The 20,922-nt window shown below is 39.2% G+C and overlaps 1 pseudogene; it reads right to left on the bottom strand.

Annotated features, from left to right (window-relative positions):
- Positions 1-3,936: 3,936 nt before the first annotated feature.
- LOC140597487 (olfactory receptor 11H6-like) lies at positions 3,937-20,197 on the bottom strand (annotated as a pseudogene).
- Positions 20,198-20,922: the final 725 nt, after the last annotated feature.

Genomic DNA, 20,922 nt, shown 5'->3' with positions numbered 1-20,922 from the left:
CTTGCTGCTTCATGGATCTTCTCTTTATCTTTGGAATTTGCAAGTTCACTATTAAATGTCGAGGCGTTGAGCGGTTTTTATTTATTTTAGGGGGGGGGTCTCTCTATCTCCTGGATCTGAATGCCTGTTTATCTTCCCAAATGAGAAGTTCTCAGCTATGATTTGTTAATATACATATTCTGGACCCCTGTCCCTTTCAGCACCCTCAGAAACCCCAACTGAACGTAGATTTTTCCTTCTGAGGCTCTGATTTATTTCCCTTAACCTATCCTCACGTTCTTTTAATTTTTTGTCTCTTTTTTCTGCAGTTTCCCTCCTTGCCTTCAACTTGTCTTCTTTTTTTTTTTTAATTTTATTTATTTATGATAGGCACACAGTGAGAGAGAGAGAGGCAGAGACATAGGCAGAGGGAGAAACAGGCTCCATGCACCAGGAGCCCGACGTGGGATTCGATCCCGGGTCTCCAGGATCGCACCCTGGGCCAAAGGCAGGCGCTAAACCGCTGCGCCACCTAGGGATCCCTTCAACTTGTCTTCGTCACTCACTTGTTCTTCTACCTCGTTAACCCTTGTTGTAGGACCTCCAGTTTGGATTGAATCTCATTTAATTGATTTTTAATTTTGGCCTGATTAGATCTAAATTCTGCAGTTTTGAAGTCTCTTGAATCCTTTATGCTTTTTTCTAAAGCCACCTCTAGCTTTGTAACTGTGCTTCTGAATTGGCTTTCTGACTTCGAATTGTAATCCAAATTTTGTAACTCTGTGGGAGAGAGGACTGTTTCTGATATTTTCTTTTGAGGTGAGTTTTTCCTTGTAGTCATTTTGTTCAATATAGAGTGGCCAATAACAAGTTGTACTGGAAAAAGGAGAAAAAGAGAGAAAAGAAGAAGAAAAAGGGGGAGGGGGAAACAAAGAGAAAACAAAAAACAAGGGGGAGTATCCTCTGATTCTATATACTGTAAATCCCTCGACTTCCCCTGAAACTTTTCAGTGCTGCTTGGTCAATTACTTGCTTTTCCCCTGTCCTTCTAACTGGTCTTCTGGGGGAGGGGCCTGTTGTGCTGATTCTCAGGTGTGTGCACCTGGGGGAGCTGCCCAGCCCCCTGCCAGGTGCACAGCTCAGTGGGAGCTGTTTATCCTGTGAGGCCCCTGCTCAGTCCCAGGTACAAGGTGACACCAGGAGGAACAGCAACAGTACTGGCGGCCAGCTGTCCAGCTCTAGAGTCAGCTCCCGCAGTAACTATCGCAGCTCTTAGTCCGCAGTGACCTGGATGCTCTGGGGGCCAGGGGTGCGGATCTGCACAGCTCTGGGCTGCCTGGCGGCAGGAGCGTCCTCGCTGTCCTGGGTCCTCCCGGTCCCTGCCTGTCCCGGGCGGAGCCTACGATCTTGGGGTGTGTCTCCCAGCACCTTCGGCTCGGGGCCTGCGCCGGTGGAATTTCCGCCTCCAGGCGGGCAGCCTGAGCTGCTCCTGGGGCCCTGCCATGTGCGGTCTGCAGCCCTTTAGGGAGCTGGGCCTGCGTATGTGGCCCGATCTCTCCCCAGGCGCAGTCCTCTGTTAGTGCCCCTGGGAGCCTTAGGGCATCCCTGCCCCTCCTGCGATCCTGCCGGAGCTCCCTGCAAGCACCTTTCTGTCCAGGAATATTGGTAAAGCGTCTGCCTCTCCTGGCCTGGGCTTTCCTGTCCTGGGGGCGCTCACTGCGGGCCTTAGCCCGGCTCCTCGCCAGGCCCCTCCCCCTTGGATGCTTTTTTATTTCTTTATTATTGTTTTTTCCGTCTTCCTACCTTGCTAGAAGTGCAAACTCTTCTCACTGTATCAATCCATCTGTTCCCTCTTTAAATCTCAGACCGAATTCATAGATTTTCAGGATGATTTGAAAGCTATCTAGGTAAGTTGGTGGGGACAGGTGACTTGGGGACCCTACTCTTCTGCCATCTTGCCCCCACCCCCTCATATGTGGAATTTAAGAAACAAAACAGATGAACACAGGGGAAAAGAAGGAGAAATAAAATAAGATGAAAAGAGAGAGAGAGCCAAACCATAAGAGACTCTTAACTCTAGGAAACAAACGTTTCTGGAGAGCAGGTGGGTGGGAGGTTGGGGTAATTGGGTGATGAACATTAAGGAGGACACTTGATATGACGAGCAGTGGGTGGTATATGCAACAGACGAATCACGAACTTCTAGCCTAAAGCTAATAATACACCATATAGTAACTAATCTGAATTTAAATAAAAATACACTAAAGATATATTTTAAAAGTACAAAAGAAAGTCAAAATATCAAAGGATATATTCAAGAAAGTAAAAAGCCTAAAGATTAGAAGAATATAATTTCAGATTACACACATTACTGGTAAGCGACTTATATCCAAAATATATTATTAATATCTTCTAATATTCAACAATAAAAAGAGAGATAACCCCATCTAAAAGTGCTCAAAGGATTTGAATACATATTTTCCTAAAGAAGGCAAGCAAGTGTCCAAAATAAGCACAGGATACAATGACCAATAGCATTAGGGGAAATGCTGATGAGAATAAAAAAATATCACTTCACACCTACTAGGATGACTAAAGCCAAAAAAACAAAAAATAACAAATATTGGTGAAAATACACAGAAAGTTGAAAACCACATTACATACAGTGAGGGTATAAAAATAAAAATGTTGTAGCCTCTTTGGAAATACTCACAGTTTCTCAAAATGTTCAATTTATAGTTAACTTATGAACCAGCAGTTCTGCTCACAGGGATATACCCTAGGGAAGTGAAAAAATGTTCACATAAAGATTATGACTATTCACAGCTGCAATCCTAGTAACAGCCATAAAGCTGAAACCACTCAAATGTCCAACTGTTGAATGGACAAAGAAAATACTTTATATCCAACAGATGGAATGCTATCCAGCCATAAAAAGGAATGAAATACTGATACATGCTAGAACATAAAGGACCCTTGTGGTTTATCTGTAAACATTTACCTTGGTTTACTTTGGAAACATTATCCTAAGTGAAGGAAAGAAGCCAGTCACAAAAGGCCACATATTGTATTATTTGATGTATATGATGTCCAGAATACATAAATACATAGAAATGGAAAGTGGTTGCCAGAATTTGAGAAGGGAGAAGAGGATACAGGGAGAGTTACTGTGTTCGGGCTTTCTCTGTAGGATAAGGAATATTCTAGTTGAGAATGTGAGACATAATATTCTTGAGACGGTGACTAGAGATAAATCGAATAACTCTGGCAACTGCAGCAGCACCTGGCAGCTAGTCAGTCCTAACTGACAGTAGGCAAAAATGGCACATCAGGAAAAGTTAAAGCAGGGTTCATCCTAAATAGAGCTCTTTTCAAAGAGACTTCTTAGAAGCAAATACATAATGGAAGCAAATTAAATGGCAACCATATGGGTCTAAATATTAAAAGTATTTTCACTAAAACCTGGTGAGAAAGTAGGAAGAAATGCAGTTATGGTAAATGATGAATCACCTTTCATAGAATATATGTTGCTCTGTTTTTAGTATCAACATAAGAATTAACATCTAAATGTTGTTTTCTAAATTCAGCATACATAACTTTTAACTCACTTGAGAAAATTTTAAATGTAAAATAGAGGACAGACTGTGTGTACACATGTGTGTGTGATATTAACAGTGGAATTTTAAATAGCATTAAATCTAAATGTCAGAAAGTTTAATGATCATTTTCCTTTATATTTATTTAAATTTGAAAGACTTTACTATTAATAATTTTCCCTAATAATAAAAATGAAGAGATGGATACAGTCAGCTTTATAAGCATTCTTTTACAATGACTGTTCCTCCTCACCCCAAAAAATATGTTTTTAATTCAGTTAATACAATGGAATACCAAGTTTTCAATTATTTATTTCACACACAGTATTTCAGTTGTGCACAAAAGTACTTTGAATTTTTTTCATGCCTCTAAATCTGACAGTCCTGGATAATCTTCCTTATTTCAGAAACTATAGATCAAGGGGTTGAAAAACGGAGTTAATGTAGAATAGAACAAAGGCACAATTTTCTGAATCCATGCTGGATTGTCTGCTCTAGGGCTTACATATGCAGCGATGACAGAGCCACAGAACAGGGACAACACAGCCATATGGGAGCCACATGTGAAGAAGGCCTTGTGCCTGCCATCTCCTGAAGGGACCATGAGCACAGCTTTAATCACCAGAATGTATGAGATGGTAATAAAAAAGAAGGTGGAGAAAATGTGGACTGAGTTATAGACAGCACAGATGATCTCAGTAGCAGGACCTGGCACACAGGACAGCTTCATAAGGGGTCCTTGGTCACATAAAAAATGATCAATTGTATTGGGGCCATAAAAAGGAAGTCGGAAGATGAGGTAAACTCGGAGAAAAGACAGGAGAAGCCACACACCCAGCACTGGGTCCTATTCTGATGTAGCACTGAGCAGTCATGACAGTGGGGTAGTGCAGGGGCCTGCAATGGAACCTGTCAAAGGCCATGGCAAGCAAGAAGAAGGTCTCAGCAGTGCCTTTGGAGAAGAAGTAGAACTGGAAGAAGCAGCCATAAAAGCAGATGGTGCTGGTCTCAGAGAGAAAGTTGGCTAGCATTTGGGGGACAGTGGAGGTGATAAAGCGGATCTCTAGGAAGGAGAAATCAGCCAGCAGGATGTACATTGGAGTTTTTAGGTGATGGTCCTACCTCACAGCACAGATACTACACAGATTACCAGTCAGTGTCAGAATGCAAGTCCCACAGAAGATTGAAAAAAGGACAATCTGAATTTCCCAGGTATAAGGAAGCCCAAAAGGATGAATTCACTCACAGAGCTAGAATAATTTTTTTGTGTTCAAATATTCATTTGCTTGTAACACTGCAGAAACAAGTTTCCATATGATAAATGGCCTTTAAGTATTCCTCATTAAGGCAAATGTATTCATTATGAGTACATCACTCTGCATGTCAGGAAATATCATAACTCATGCAGAAATATTTTCATCATTTATAGTCATTCATAGTCCTATTCTAGATATAACAAACACAAAGTGAACAGATACTTGCCTGCCATCCTGAGGTTTACAATCACATTTAGTTTGTATTGGCAATAAGCAAGTCTGTACGAAGATCTCCAGTGTAGATCTACAGTTCTGTACAAAGATCAAGCAGTGAATGAATACAGGGTGACTGAATACAGCTAAGAGATAACTCAGTGTTTCTGACATACAAAGATGTTAAGATAATAAGCTTCCATATTTACTCTATTTGTGAGAGAAAAATGCCAAGCTCATTTGAAGACAATATCCAGTTGATTAAGTACTATGTGCAACATAATTAATTGTCGTTTAATGTTTGGTGGTGGGCCATATTCCTATATATATGTATTTTAGAACAGATTATAAGTCAATACAAAACTGAGAAATTATTAGAAGATTTTAAATTTCAACTCATCCCTTCAGTAAAAATACACTTCTAAAAATACTACATGTGTATAATTTTTTAAAATGTTCACTGCATTTCAGTACTTGGGATGCTGCTCAGAAAGTCAAAGATCATTGACTCTGTACCAACAAAGACAGCCCAGGAAAATGGGTATGTTTTCTATTCATCATCCTATAGGGAGGAAATTCCATTTTTAAAACTTCAGCTCTAATGGCAAATACTGAGTGAGGATACTTTCTCTAAGTTGGTTAACACTTAGAGTTATCACCATTAATTAAAATATGAGAGAGAAAGGATAGGATTCAATGAGGCCCTCCAATACCACATGACTGGTATGGAGGTTAGGTCTTTAACTCTCCAGCGTTTTATGTGGAAAAGGACAAAAACTCAAAGGTGATGATATTCTAGAAGATACTGGTTCTCATAGTGCAGTCAGGGATTCCTGATGGTCTCTGAAGATTTTCAGGGCATTAAGGTCAAAACTATTTTCATAATAATGATAAGATATTATTTGCTTTATTCACTCTAGCTTTTTCTTCATTACTGAAAAGAGTTTTCCAAGCTGCATAATGGGTGATCTCACAACAAAAGTTTGGTGATTCAAACCAGACAACATCCTACTGCTTTCTCTCAAAGTAAATATTAAAGAGATTTATTAGAGATATTTAAAAACATAACTCTTTTCATTAATTTTTGTTACTTTGACAGAAATAGTTATTTCTAAATAGACATTTATGGCAAGGTGATTAGCTTATTGCCACTTTAAAACGAATTTGAGTATAAACATCCTTTTTTGTTTTAATTCCTAATGGATAAAGATGAATAGCAAGAACTCATATAAACAAAACCACCTTGGGGTCCTTGATAAATTTTAAGATTATGGAGGGGTCCTGAAATCAACAAGTTTGAAAGCCACTGTTCCAGGTAAATCTTACCTTTTGCAGAAAATTAAATCATTTTCAACACTCACACATTACAGAATGATGAAGACTTACTTTGCTAGAATTATGTCAGTCTATAAATGAAAGATTATTTTTTTTGTTTTGTTTTACTTCTGGTTTGGTATCACAGAGCATAGATACCTGCATGTTAAACTTAATAATAAAATGTGGTGAGAATACAGCCATGTATCAAGTGTTCAAATCTTTATTATTAACTATTGCCACCATGCTGTACATTAGATCTACGGAATTTATTCATCTTATAACTGAAACAAGAGAAAGGTAACTATGGGAGGTGATGGACATGTTAATTAGTTTGACTATGGCCATCATTTTTTTTTAAATTTATTTTTTTATGATAGTCACAGAGAGAGAGAGAGAGAGGGGCAGAGACACAGGCGGAGGGAGAAGCAGGCTCCATGCACCGGGAGCCTGATGTGGGATTCGATCCCAGGTCTCCAGGATCGCGCCCTGGGCCAAAGGCAGGCGCCAAACCGCTGCGCCACCCAGGGATCCCTGGCCATCATTTTACAATGTATATCAAATCATATCATTGTACCCTTAAATATATGCAATTAAATATATGCAACTTTTATTTGTCAATAAAGTCAGAAGAAATAACCTATAAAAGACGATTTGGAAATGAAGAGCAAATAAAGGAGAAAAATAAATTAAGCTGTAGTACTAAGATCTTAGTTATGAATTCACCTATATTCATACTCTTTATTGTTTCTTTTTAAAAAATTTCATTTACATTCAATTAACCAACATATAGAGTACATCATTTGTTTCAAATGCAGTGTTCAATAACCTATCAGTTGCATATACTCTTTAAATTAATGGAATCATATATCTTCTTAAAGATTATTCTTAAAAATAAACTTCAAATTTTGAAAAGTAATGGATTCATACTTAGGAACAACTTTTCTAAGCCAGTAATTTCATCTAAATTCCAAATTAATCACAGATAAAAACCCAGATTGAAGCTGTAGATTCAGTGTGTGGCATGGTATTACACAGTTGTAGCCCACTTAAGCCCTCAATAATCTCCTATAACATTTGCCATCAACTTTGAGTTTTCCCTCTTCATGTTTTTCTTCATTTATTCTACTATTTCTATATGTGTGTGGAAATGTCTCTCAATATCTTAGCGTCTACCTATTTCTCTTTGTTTCATTTGGTTTCTTTCTATTCAGAGTATATGCACGCATGTGTGTCTGTGTGCATGTGTGAATATTTTGTAATTCTTTCCCTATCTATAATTTATTCACAGCCCAGGAAAATGGGTATGTTTCCTAGGTTCCTCTTAAAACCTATTTTATACATGCACACATATATACACATACATGTTACATATATACACATACATGTTACATGGAAAGAGAGAGAATGGGCTTTTATAAATATTTTCAATTTGAAAATCTGATGTGTGGAATACTGTCTTTCTTCAAAAGGAAATACATTTTTAAAAGCCATTCATAAAAAATCCTCATCTTTGACATATAAGAAATATTTTGAAGATTGAAAAAGATTAGAATGTGAGTAGCAGAATTTGAATAGAAAAAATACAGAAATCTTTATAGGAGAATACTGTGCTACTGATTAGAAAACTTCATTAAACAACACATAGAAAAGGCAAATCTTAAAGGGATTAACAATTTTAATTGAATTTTTAAAACTACTGGAAAACAAAAAATGTCATGAATTATGGGAAAAGAAATGCCAAAATAATTTCAAATAAATAGCATCCATTATACAAAGATATCCTATAAAACAATAAGTAAAAGACAGCATGTTAGAAAAGTTGGTAATGTTAATAATGTCTGAATGTAATAGATTTATTCACAATCTGCCATATTTTCCCAAGAAGTTTAAGGAACCAAGTGTTACAATAACTTTGCCCTTCAGATCAATCTAATATTGTCATTCACAACACACTCAATGCTTATATGATGTTCTTCATTAAGATCACAATTGATAAGAAATATTAGTAGACAAATATGTATCATTAATAAAGATATGTCAAAGTTGGCTGTGCTCACAAAAACTGTTCCTCAAATTTTGCAGTCTCAAGCAGGAATTAAATTTCCTTGTCTTCTACTTGCTACAAGTAACAGAAAGTAACATGAGAGACAGTTCATCACTTGAAGTTTCATTGAAGGAAAGTATAATCACATTCGTTTATTGGAATTTTCCCTGACCTAGGGCCCCCAGCTGCTACATAGAGCCTTACACATGGGGAACTAACAAACTACTTGAAGAGTTCTATTACATTTTTAAAGTAATATTTGTTTATAAGCTCTCAGGAAAAAAAAAAACTTGGCTTTGAATCTGGAAAAAGAATACTTTCATCAAGCCCTGAATCAGGCTGTGTGCTCAGCACAGAGGCTGCTGGAGATTCTCTCCCTCTCCCTGTACCTCTGTTACTACCCCCTCCATCACTCACTATCTCTCTCTCTCTAAAATAAATATTTTTTTAAAAATAGAAACATAAGAATGCTTGATAATGGCAACAGATAAAGCTGAACTCCATTCTTGATAAAAATAAAACAGAAATAAAACGAATTTCTAAAATTAGTAAAGAATCTATCAGAAATGATTGGTGAAATTATTTTCTAATAACAAAACACAAAAAACATTCTAATTAATCAAACAAAAAAGGAAATGAATGTCTCTGAATAAAGAGACACCTTAGAGTTTGAAGCTGTCAATGTGACAGGTATTTGGTTCCCCAAATACCTGATAATAATAATACCTGATGATAATGAAAGAGGAGAAAACTGAAAAGAAAAAGCCTAAAAATCTATGTAAAAGTTGAAAAACAACCCAGAAAAATATAATTAATGGATAAAAACCCTAATCCTGTTCAAAACCACAATAGACAAATAGACAAATCACATGACTTGACAAAGTAAAAGTGGGAAAATAGAATAAAAAGATCCTGTTTTTTCCAATTGTTTAGTAAATTTTAAATAAAATTTTAGTAAACTGTAATAAAATTCAATATATGGATCCATATGCATTAAGATAAAATTCAAAAACAAATCAAATACAGCGAAAATTACATTTAAGCTGATAAAAGAGCCCTAATGGGAAGCCAGTCTGAAAGCCGCCCAAACCAAAGGCAAACAGGCAGTTCTAAATACCAACGCCAGGGGGAGGAAGATATCACAACATTTTTGAGAAGCCCTAAAACCTCCCATGAGGTTGATTGGTGGAGATCTCCTGAAAAAAGCCAGTCGCATAGAATGAGATGATGCTTGTTTTTTCAACTGCCCAAATTCCAGCCAAAAAAAAAAAGAAGCTATACAAAGAAACAGGGAAACATGACCCAATTAAAAGACCAACATAAAACCCTAGAACTAACCCTAAAGGAAAGCGTTATCTTTGAATTGCCTGATAGAGAATCTTTAATAGCTGTCATAAAGATGCTCAATGAACTAAAAGAAAATGTAGATACACAATCAAGTGAAATCAGGAAAATGATACATGAACAAAATGAGCATATTGACAAAGAGAAAGGAACTTTTAGAAAACAACCAAACAAATTCTGGAACTGAAAAATATAATAACTTGGGGTCACTTGGGTGGCTCAGATGGGTAAGTGTCCAACTCTTGATTTTGGCTCAGGTCATGATCTCAGGGTTGTGATACTGAGTCTTATGTTGGCCTCTGCACTGGACATGATGCCTGCTTAAGATTTTCTCTCTCTCTTCCTCTGCTCCCCCACACCCTGCTTGCATTCTCTCTCTCTCTCTCTGTCTCCAAAATAATAAAACCACCCTCTCTCTTTCTATATGTATATGTATATATGTATGCATATGGTAACTAAAGTGAAAAATTAAATAGAGGGTTTAACAACAGACCTGAAAGGTAAGAGAAAGTCTGTGAACTAGAAGATACATCATTTGAAATTATGAAACCAAAGGTGCAAAAGACCAAAAAATTAAGAGAATTTTAAAAAGCCTAAGGACCTTAGCGAACACCAGTTAAGTGAACTAATATATGCCTGTGGGATCCTAGAAAGGGGATTAGCTTATTTGACAAAGTAGTGGCCGAAAATTTCCAAAATCTGAGCAAAGTAATGGACATACAAATAAAAAAAAATTAAAGAACTCCAACTGAAGTAAATCTGAACAAAGCTACATTGAAACACATTATAATCAAATTGTCCAAAATAAAAACAAAGAAAGAAATCTTCAAAAAGGAAAGAGAAAAGCAATTCATTAAATACAATGGATCTTCTATAAGAATATTCATTAGATTTAACATCATTAGCTTTTCAGGCACAAAGGGAGCAAGCGTATTTATTCAAAGTACTTAAAAAAAAAAAGAAAAAAAAATACCCACTATTAACCAAGAATAATCTATCAGTGAAAACTATCAAAACTAAAGAAGAAATGTGTTGAAAATGTTGGCACACACACACACACACACACAAGTATATGTTGGCACAAAACTGTGGAAGGAGCCTCGGTGTCCATCGAAAGATGAATGGATAAAGAAGATGTGGTCTATGTATACAATGGAATATTCCTCAGCCATTAGAAACAACAAATACCCACCATTTGCTTCAACGTGGATGGAACTGGAGGGTATTATGCTGAGTGAAATAAGTCAATCGGAGAGGGACAAACATTATATGGCCTCATTCATTTGGGGAATATAAAAAATAGTGAAAGGGAATAAAGGGGAAAGGAGAAAAAATGAGTGGGAAATATCAGAAAGGGAGACAGAACATGAGAGACTCCTAACTCTGGGAAATGAACAAGGGGTGGTAGAAAGGGAGGTGGGCAGGGGGTGGGGGTGACTGGGTGACGGGCACTTAGGGGCGCACTTGATGGGATGAGCGCACTGGGCGTTATGCTATATGTTGGCAAATTGAACTCCAATTAAAAAAAATAAATAGATAAATAAAAAAGAGAGAAAATGTTGGCACAGGAAGACCTTAATACACCTCCTCCCACAGACATAACAAATTTACAGATATGTATGGAATAGCTCAGAGAGAAAGGTCTGAGCTTTGAGATAGCTCAAATAGATTTGAGAAAGGTCTGAGAATTAGATACACTGCCTTCACAACAAAAGACAAAAGAGAGGCATCCAGAAGGATAGAAGAGAGACAGCAACAGACTTGCGAAAACTATACCCCAGATGCAGTAATCCCAAATTTTGGGGAAAAATAGAGAACTCTCCCTCAAGGGGTGAAGGGATTGTACCCCATATCAGGCACCCAGACCCTAGAGTCCAACACTGGAAATACAAGATGACAAAATGTCCACTTTTAGAAATCTATGGTGATGAAAACCAGGAGAACTATAGAACAATAAAGAATGGATATCCAATATTAAAGGGCTTGTATGCAAACCCACTCACCCTGTAATCCAAGCAAAAGCAATCCCTAGTTCATAAGCAAGGGGGACCAATTACTAATTTTAAAGCAGCTGCTAGAGAGGCAGGAACCTGAAGGGACGTTATCCAGGAATGGAAGCACTGGTTGATGCTATTTTTGCAACCTCATTCTAACTTGCTATGGAAAGAGCACCCCGCAGGTGACATTTTTTTTTTTTTTTGGTGCCTTCCCTTTTAGCCTGATAGCATTGGAGGACAAATTTCATCCACTCAGCACAGAGAGCTATCTGCAACCAGGATGGGTATGCATTTGGAGTCCCGCCCCATTGTTCAGCATTTGATATGTAAACAGAAGGGCTAGGAGAGTGCCCTGAACCCTTCCCAAGCCATGCAGCAGACAAGGTGATGATCTAAATCCTGCTCTACCTGTGCAGTAGCCAAGTATGAAAATGGCCAGACAGGTGTCCCAAGCCCTGACTTCCCTGTGCAAGTGTGGCCCCATCATAGCAGGCAAGCATACAAAGCCCACACAGAGTGCCTGGCTCCAGTGATCAGGGGATATTGCACTCTAGCCCATGTAGAAAAACCTGTACACAAAACAATTCTTTCAAAACTAAAAAGGTAGTGACTTCACCTAATATATACAGACCAGCCAAGAGTGAGAAACAAAACGAGGAGACAGAGGAATATGTCCTAAACCAAAGAACACAGGAAATCCCAGAAAAGACCTTAATGAAACAGAGTTAAGCAACCTACTTGATAAAGAGTTCAGACTAATAGCCCTAAAGATGCTAACCAATCTCAGGGGAAGAATGGGTGAATACAGGAGGAACATATATATATATATATATATATATATATATATATATATATATATATATATATATATGAAACATGAAGCTCTAGCCAAAAACATTGTTTTATTTTTTCTATTTCTTTATTGGAGTTCAATTCGACAACATATAGCATAATATCCAGTGATCATCTAGCCAAAAGCCCACCTCAGTGCCCATCACTAAGTCACCCCAACCCCACACCCATCTCCCTTTCCACTACCCATAGTTAGTTTCTCAGAATTAGGTGCCTCTCAAAGATTTGTCACCCTCACTAATATTTTCACTCCTTTCCCTTCATTCCCTTTCATTACTTTTTATACTCCCCAAATGAATGAGGCCAGATACTGTTTGTCGTTCGCTGATTGAATTGTTTCACTCAACATAATACCCTCCAGTTCCATTCATGTCGAAGCGAAGGTGGGTATTTGTCGTTTCTAATGGCTGAGGAATATTCCATTGTATACATAAACCGCATCTTCTTTATCCATTCATCTTTCCATGAACACCGAGGCTCTTTCTACAGTTTGGCTATTGTGGACATTGCTGCTATAAACATTGGGGTGCAGGTGTCCTGACGTTTCACGGCATCTGCATCTTTGGGGTAAATCCCCAGCAGTGCAATTGCTGGGTCGTAGGGCAGGTCTATTTTTAACTCTTTGAGGAACCTCCACACAGTTTTCCAGAGTGGCTGCACCAGTTCACATTCCCACCAACAGTGCAGGAGGGTTCCCCTTTCTCCACATCCTCTCCAACATTTGTGGTTTCCTGTCTTGTTAATTTTCCCCATTCCCACTGGTGTGAGGTGGGATCTCATTGTCATTTTGATTTGTATTTCTCTGATGGCAAATTATGCGGAGCATTTTCTCATGTGCGTGTTGGGCATGTGTATGTCTTTCTCTGTGAGAATTCTGTTCATGCTTTTGACCATTTCATGACTGGATTGTTTGTTTCTTGGGTGTTGAGTTTAATAAGTTCTTTATAGATCTTGGATACTAGCCCTTTATCTGATACGTCATTTGGAAATATCTTCTCCCATTCTGTAGGTTGTCTTTTAGTTTTGTTGACTCTTTCTTTTGCTGTGCAGATTTTATCTTGATGAAGTCCCAATAATTCATTTTTGCTTTGTTTCTCTTGCCTTCATGGATGTATCTTGAAACTTGTGGCCAAGTTCAAAAAGGGTGTTGCCTGTGTTCTCCTCTAGGATTTTGATGGAATCTTGTCTCACATTTAGATCTTTCATCCATTTTGAGTTTATCTAAGTGTATGGTGTAAGAGAGTGGTCTAGTTTCATTCTTCTGCATGTGGATGTTCAATTTTCCCAGCATCATTTAATGAAGAGACTGTCCTTTTTCCAGTAGATAATCTTTCCTGCTTTGTTGAATACTATTAGTTGACCAAAAGTTGAGGATCCACTTCTGGATTCTCTATTCTGTTCCATTAATCTATGTGTCTGTTTTGTGCCAGTACCACACCGTCTTGATGATCACAGCTTTGTAGTAAAACCTGAAATCTGGCATTGTGATGCCCCCGGCTATGGTTTTCTTTTTTAATATTCCCCACGCTATTCGGGGTCTTTTCTGATTCCACGCAAATCTTAAGATAATTTGTTTCAACTTTGAAGAAAGTCCATGGTATTTTGATAGGGATTGCATTAAATGTGCAAATTGCCCTGGGTAACATTGACATTTTCACAATATTAATTCTTCCAATCCATGAGCATGGAATATTTTTCCATCTCTTTGTGTCTTCCTCAATTTCTTTCAGAAGTGTTCTATAGTTTTTAGGGTATAGAATCTTTTACCTCTTTGGTTAGGTTTATTCCTAGGTACCTTATGCTTTTGGGTGCAATTGTAAAAGGGATTGACTCCTTAATTTCTCTTTCTTCAGTCTCATTGTTAGTGTATAGAAATCCCACTGACTTCTGGGCATTGATTTTGGATCCTGCCACACTGCCGAAATGCTGTATGAGTTCTAGCAATCTTGGGGTGGAGCCTTTTGGGTTTTCTACATACAGTATCATGTCATCTGTGATGAGGGAGAGTTTGGTTCTTCTTTGCCAACTTGAATGCCTTTTATTTTTTTTTTTTTGTTGCCTGATTGCCTAGGCGAGGACATCTTGTACTATGTTGAATAGCAGTGGTGAGAGTGGACATCCCTGTCTTGTTCCTGATCTTAGGGGAAAGGTTCCCAGTGTTTCCTCATTGAGAATGATATTTGCTGTGGGCTTTTCATACATGGCTTTTAAGATGCTGAGGAATGTTCCCTCTATCCCTACACTCTGAAGAGTTTTGATCAGGAATGGATGCTATATTTCATCAAATGCTTTCTCTGCATCTCTTGAGAAAATCATATTGTTCTTGTTTTTTCTCTTGTTGATGTGATCTACCATGTTGATTGCTTTATGAGTGTTGGACCAGCCTTGTCATCCTGGGGATAAATCCCACTTGGTCATGGTGAACAATCTTCTTAATGCAGTGTTCGATCCTATTGGCTAGTATCTTGTTGAGAATTTTTGCATCTGTGTTCAACAGAGATATTGGTCTATAATCTTCTTTTGGGTGGGATCTTTGTCCAGTTTTGGAATTAAGGTGATGCTGTCCTCATAGAACAAGTTTGGAAGTATCCATCTCTTTCTATATTTTGGAACAGCTTTAGTAGAATAGGTATTGTTTCTTCCTTAAACGTTTGATAACATTCTCCTGGGAAGCCATTTGGCCCTGGACTTTTGTTTCTTGGGAGGTTTTTGATGACTGCTTCAATTTCCTCCCTGGTTATTAGCCTGTTCAGGTTTTCTATTTCTTCTTGTTGCAGTTTTGGTAGTTTGTGGTTTTCCAGAAATGTGTCCATTTCTTCTAGATTGCCTAATTTATTGGCATATTTCTGCTCATAATAAGTTTTTAAAATCGTTTGTATTTCCTTGGTATTGGTGGTGATCTCTCCTTTCACATTCATGATTTTATTAATTTGAGTCTTTTCTCTCTTCTTTATAATAAGGCTAGCTAATGATTTATCTATCTTATTAATTCTTTCAAAGAACAAACTCCTTGTTTTGTTGATCTGTTCCACAGTTCTGGTCTCTATTTCATTGGGTTCTGCTCCAATATTTATTAATTCTCTTCTTCCGCTGGGTGAAGGTTTTATTTGCTGTTCCTTCCCCAGCTCCTTTAACTGTAAATTTAGCTTTTCTATTTGAGTTCTTTCTAGTTTTTGGATTGATGCTTGTATGCGATGTATTTCCCCCTCAGGACTGCTTTTGCTGTATCCCAAAGATTTTTAGCATTGTATCTTCATTCTCATTATTTTCCATGAAACTTTTTAATTCTACTCTAATTTCCTGGTTGACCCATTCATCTTTCAGCAGGATGGTCTTTAACCTCCACGTGTTTGAAATCCTTCCTAACTTCTTGTGGTTTAGTTCTAGTTTCAAAGCATTATGGACTGAAAATATGCAGGGGATGATCCCAATCTTTTGGTATCAGTTAAGACTTGATTTGTAACCCAATATGTGGTCTATTCTGGAGAAAGTTCCATGGGCATTTGAGAAGAATGTATTTTCAGTTGGGCTTGGATCTAAAGTTCTGTAAATATCTGTGAAATCCATCTGGTCCAGTTTATTTTTTTCTTTTTTTTATAATAAATTTATTTTTTATTGGTGTTCCATTTGCCAACATACAGAATAACACCCAGTTCTCATCCCATCAAGTGCCTCCCTCAGTGCCTGTCACCCATTCACTCCCACCCCCGCCCTCCTCCTCTTCCACCACCCCTAGTTCATTTCCCAGAGTTAGGAGTCTTTATGTTCTGTCTCCCTTTCTGACATTTCCCACACATTTCCTCTCTCTTACCTTATATTCCTTTTCACTATTATTTATATTCCCCAAATGAATGAGAACATATAATGTTTGGTCCAGTTTATCATTTAAAGTTCTTGTTTCTTTGGAGATGTTGTGCTTAGAAGATCTATCGGTTGTAGAAAGCACTGTGTTCAAGTCTCCAAGTGTAAGCTTATTATTATATAAGTATATCTTAACTTTGGTTATTAATTGATTGATTTACTTGGCAGCTCCAGCATTCAGGGCATAAATATTCATGGTTGTTAGGTCCTCTTGTTGGGTAGATCCTTTAAGTATGATATAGTGTCTCTCTTCATCTCTTACTACAGTCTTTGGGATAAACTTTAATTTAGCTGATATAAGAATAGCTACCCCTGCTTTCTTCTGAGGACCATTTGAATGGTAAATTTTTTCCATTTTATTTTTAGGCTGTAGGTGTCGTTCTGTCTAAATGAGTCTCTTATAGACAGCAAATAGATGGGCCTTGCTTTTTTATCCAGTATGAAACCCTGCACATTTTGATAGGATCATTAAACTCATTCATGTGCAGAGTTATTATTGAAAGATACGAATTTTGTGTCATCATAATACCTTTCAGTCCCGTTTTCGTGGATTGTTTCCTTGGACTTCCCCTTTCTTTTACAGAGTCCCCCTTAACATTTCTTGAAGAGCTGGTTTGGAGGTCACATATTCTTTCAGTTCCTGCCTATCTTGGAAGCTCTTTATCTCTCCTTCTGTTCTGAATGAGAGCCTTGCTGGATAAAGTATTCTCGGCTACATGTTCTTCTCATTTAGGACCCTGAGTATATCCTGCCAGCCCTTTCTGGCCTGCCAGGTCTCTGTGGAGAGGTCTGCTCTTAACCTAATACTTCTCCCCATAAAACTTAAGGATCTCTTGTCTCTTGCTGCTTAAGGATCTTCTCTTCATCTTTGGTGTTTGCAAGTTTCACTATTAAATGTCGAGGTGTTGAGCGGTTTTTATTGATTTTAGGGGGGGATTTCTGTATCTCCTGGATCTGAATGCCTGTTTCTCTTCCCAAGTTAGGGAACTTCTCAGCTATGATTTGTTCAAATACACTTTCTGGTCCTCTGTCCCTTTTGGCGCCCTCGGGAACCCCAATTAAATGTAGATTTTTCATTCTGAGGCTGTCATTTATTTCCCTTAACCTTTCCTCATGATCTTTTGCTTTTCTCTTTTTTCCTCAGCTTCCTTCCTTGCCATCAGCTTGTTTTCTATGTCACTCACTTGTTCTTTTATTTCGTTAACCCTTGTTGTTAGGACCTCCAGTTTGGATTGCATCTCATTTAATTGATTTTTAATTTCGGCCTGATTAGATCTAAATTCTGCAATCATGAAATCTCTTGAATCCTTTATGCTTTTTTTCCAGAGCCACCAGTAGCTTTATAATTGTGCTTCTGAACTAGGTTTCTGACACTAAATTGTAATCCGAATTCTGTCACTCTATGGGTGAGAGGACTGTTTCTGATAATTTCTTTTGTGGTGAGTTCTTCCTTCTAGTCATTTTGCTCAGTGCAGAGTGGCTGAAAATACGTTGTACTGGATAAATGAGAAAAAGAGAAAAAGAAAAAAAGGGGGCGAAACAAATAAAAAACAAATAAACACTGAGGGGTATCCTCTGATTCTATATACTGTAAGTCCCTAGACTTCCCCGGGAACTTTCCAGCACTGCTTGGTCAAGAACTTGCTGTTACCCTGCCCTTCCAGCTGGTTTTCTGGGTGAGGGGCCTGCTTTTGATTCTCATGTGTTTGCATCTGGTGGAGCTGCCCTGCCCCATGCCAAGTGCACCTTTCAGTGGGAGCCATTTTTCCTGTGAGGCCCCTGCTCCCTGGCGGTCGGCTCAAACCCTGGTACAAGGTGACACCAGGAGGAATAACAACAGTGGCCGCGGCCAGCTCTCCAGCCCTAGAGTCAGCTCCAGCAGTAACTACCCCAGCTCCCAGTCCGCAGGGACCTGGATGCTCTGGGGGAGGGGGAATCTGATCTGCACAGCTTGGGGGCACCCGCTGGCAGGAGCGTCTTGCTACCCTGTGTTCTTGCGGCCTCCGCCTGTCCCGGGGGGAGTGCTGGAACTTGGGCTCTGTCCCCCGGTGCCTTCGGCTCTGGGGCCTGTGCCACTGGAATTGCAGTCCCGGGACAGGGCAGTCCCCTCTGTGCAGAGCCACCACCTGAGTCGCCGCCTGAGCTGCTCCCTGGCCCAGTGGGCGCACGTTCCAGCCCTTTAGGGAGCTCGGCCCACAGTGTGCCGCACGCTCTTCCTGGGGGCACATCTCCTCTGTTAGTGACCCTGGGAGCCTGAGGGCATCACTACCCCTCCTGAGATCCTGCCTGAGTTCCCTGTGAGTGCCTTTCTGTCGGGGAAGATTGATAAAGTTCCTGCTTCTCTGGGACTGGACTTTCCTGTCCTGGGGGCTCTGGCTGCCCGGCCTTAGCCCTGCTCCTCGTGGGGGCCCCTCCCCATTGGATGCTTTTTTATTTCTTTTTTCCCATCTTCCTACCTTGGTAGAAGCATGAACTCTTCTCACTTTAGCATTCCAGCTGTTGTCTCTTTAAATCTCAGGTTGAATTTTTAGGTTTTCAGGATGATTTGAAAGTTATCTAGGTAGGTTGATGGGTACAGGTGACTTGGGGACCCTACTTTTCTGCCATCTTGCCCCCAGGAAGAACTTAGACAGTAATGTAGAAAATATAATAAAATTCTAAACAGAAGTTATAACTGAACTGAAAAATACACTAGAAAGTTTCAGCAGCAGAATGGATGAAACAGAACGAATCAGTGAGCTGGAAAACAATGCAAAGGAAAACATTTAAAGCATCAAAATAAAAAAAAACAAGAGAGAGAGAATTATATACGCTGTATCAGGAGGAGAGGCTAAACAGCAGAAGAGTGGAGGACCTCGCTTTATCCCGTCCCTTGAATTTACTTAGATAACTATCAAAGCATTCTGAGCACCCATGAATTCAACCTGTGGTATAAGAAAAGAATATCTGGAACTGTACAAATAAAAAAGTGACCACTTTTTGCAAGGTATGAAGTGTGGAGAAGTGAATCTGAGGGGAGATATCAGAAGAAAAATGGCAGGGGCAGGGAGCCTCTGTAAACTGACTACTGGAAAGTGGTATTCCCCTGGAGGACAAAATGAAGAACCCTTAGAAATCTCTCCAATGAGAGACATCATGCCTAAAAGGTGCTCAGGTGGTGAAACGGGAGAATTCTAGGTGGGACAGTGACATCTCAGTGGGGTCTCAGAATTAAAGGGAGTGCCTGAGCTGGTGGAATTCCCAGGCACTGGAAAGGAGAAACTGGTTGGGATTGGTGAGCCCAAGAGGGAGCCCTCAACTTGGTACCATAGACACTGAGCTGGAGACCTGCTGGATTCAGTAACCACCCTCCACCTAGGGAATCTGCATAGGACTGGAATGCAAGGACCCTTGGCCATCCCATAGTAGGGGCAGAGCATGTCCAGGAGCAACTGACCAATAGCTCTCATGGCAAGGGACCATGTAAAAGACAATACCAGGAGGCCCTCCACCTTCCCTTAGGAGGGATGGAGCAGCTATGGGGGCATTCCAGTGGCCACTCTCAGTGTCAGCGTCGTGCAGAGAGCAGTGGGGTGGGACATTCCGACTTCCCCCAGGGAGGACTGGTGTGGGCATGCACTGCAGGAGTCTGTGTACTGTGGCACATGCAAAAGTAAGAACCATGTATCCCTGAGAGTTTGCTGAAGACAGGGGACTGCGATCTTTCAGCTCTGGGGATGGGGATGTGAACTCTGTCATTTTTGTTTGGATTCAGTGCAGAAAGCCTTCAGGAAATAAAAGCCACACTCAAGACCAGCTTACAGTGAGCCTGGTCCCCTGGCAAGGGGCAGTGTGACTCTACCAAGGCAAAGATACTTGAGAAGCAGCACAGAAGACCCCTCTCCCAGAAGATAAACTGGAAGTCTGCACAACAAATTAACAGACTCTACAAGACCATAAAAATCCAGGATAGGGGAAAATAGCATACAGAAGTGGAGGTTCTTTCTCATGATACATGTATCTTTCAATTTAAAATTTTCCATTTCTTTTTTCTTCTTTCCCTTTTCAACTAGTATCTTATTTTATCAACTCTTTGTTTTTAGATTGTAATTTTCATTTTTTACATTTATATTTTATGTTTTTTATTTATTTTATATTTTTTGTTTGTTTGCTTGTTTTTTATTTATTTTTTATTGGTGTTCAATTTGCCAACATATAGAATAACACCCAGTGTTCATCCCATCAAGTGCCCCCTAAATGCCTGTCACCGAGTCACTGCCATCCCCTGCCCACCTCCCTTTCTACAACCCCTTGTTCATTTCCCAGAGTTAGGAGTCTCTCATGTTCTGTCTCCCTTTCTGATATTTCTCATTCATTTTTCTCCTTTCCCCTTTATTCCCTTTCACTATTTTTTATATTCCCCAAATGAATGAGACCATATAATGTTTGTCCTTCTCCGATTGACTTATTTCACTCAGCATAAT

The sequence above is a fragment of the Vulpes vulpes genome, unplaced genomic scaffold (assembly GCF_048418805.1).
Source record: "Vulpes vulpes isolate BD-2025 unplaced genomic scaffold, VulVul3 u000000715, whole genome shotgun sequence".
Taxonomy (NCBI): domain Eukaryota; kingdom Metazoa; phylum Chordata; class Mammalia; order Carnivora; family Canidae; genus Vulpes; species Vulpes vulpes.
This window is presented reverse-complemented; position numbering and strand designations above follow the sequence as displayed.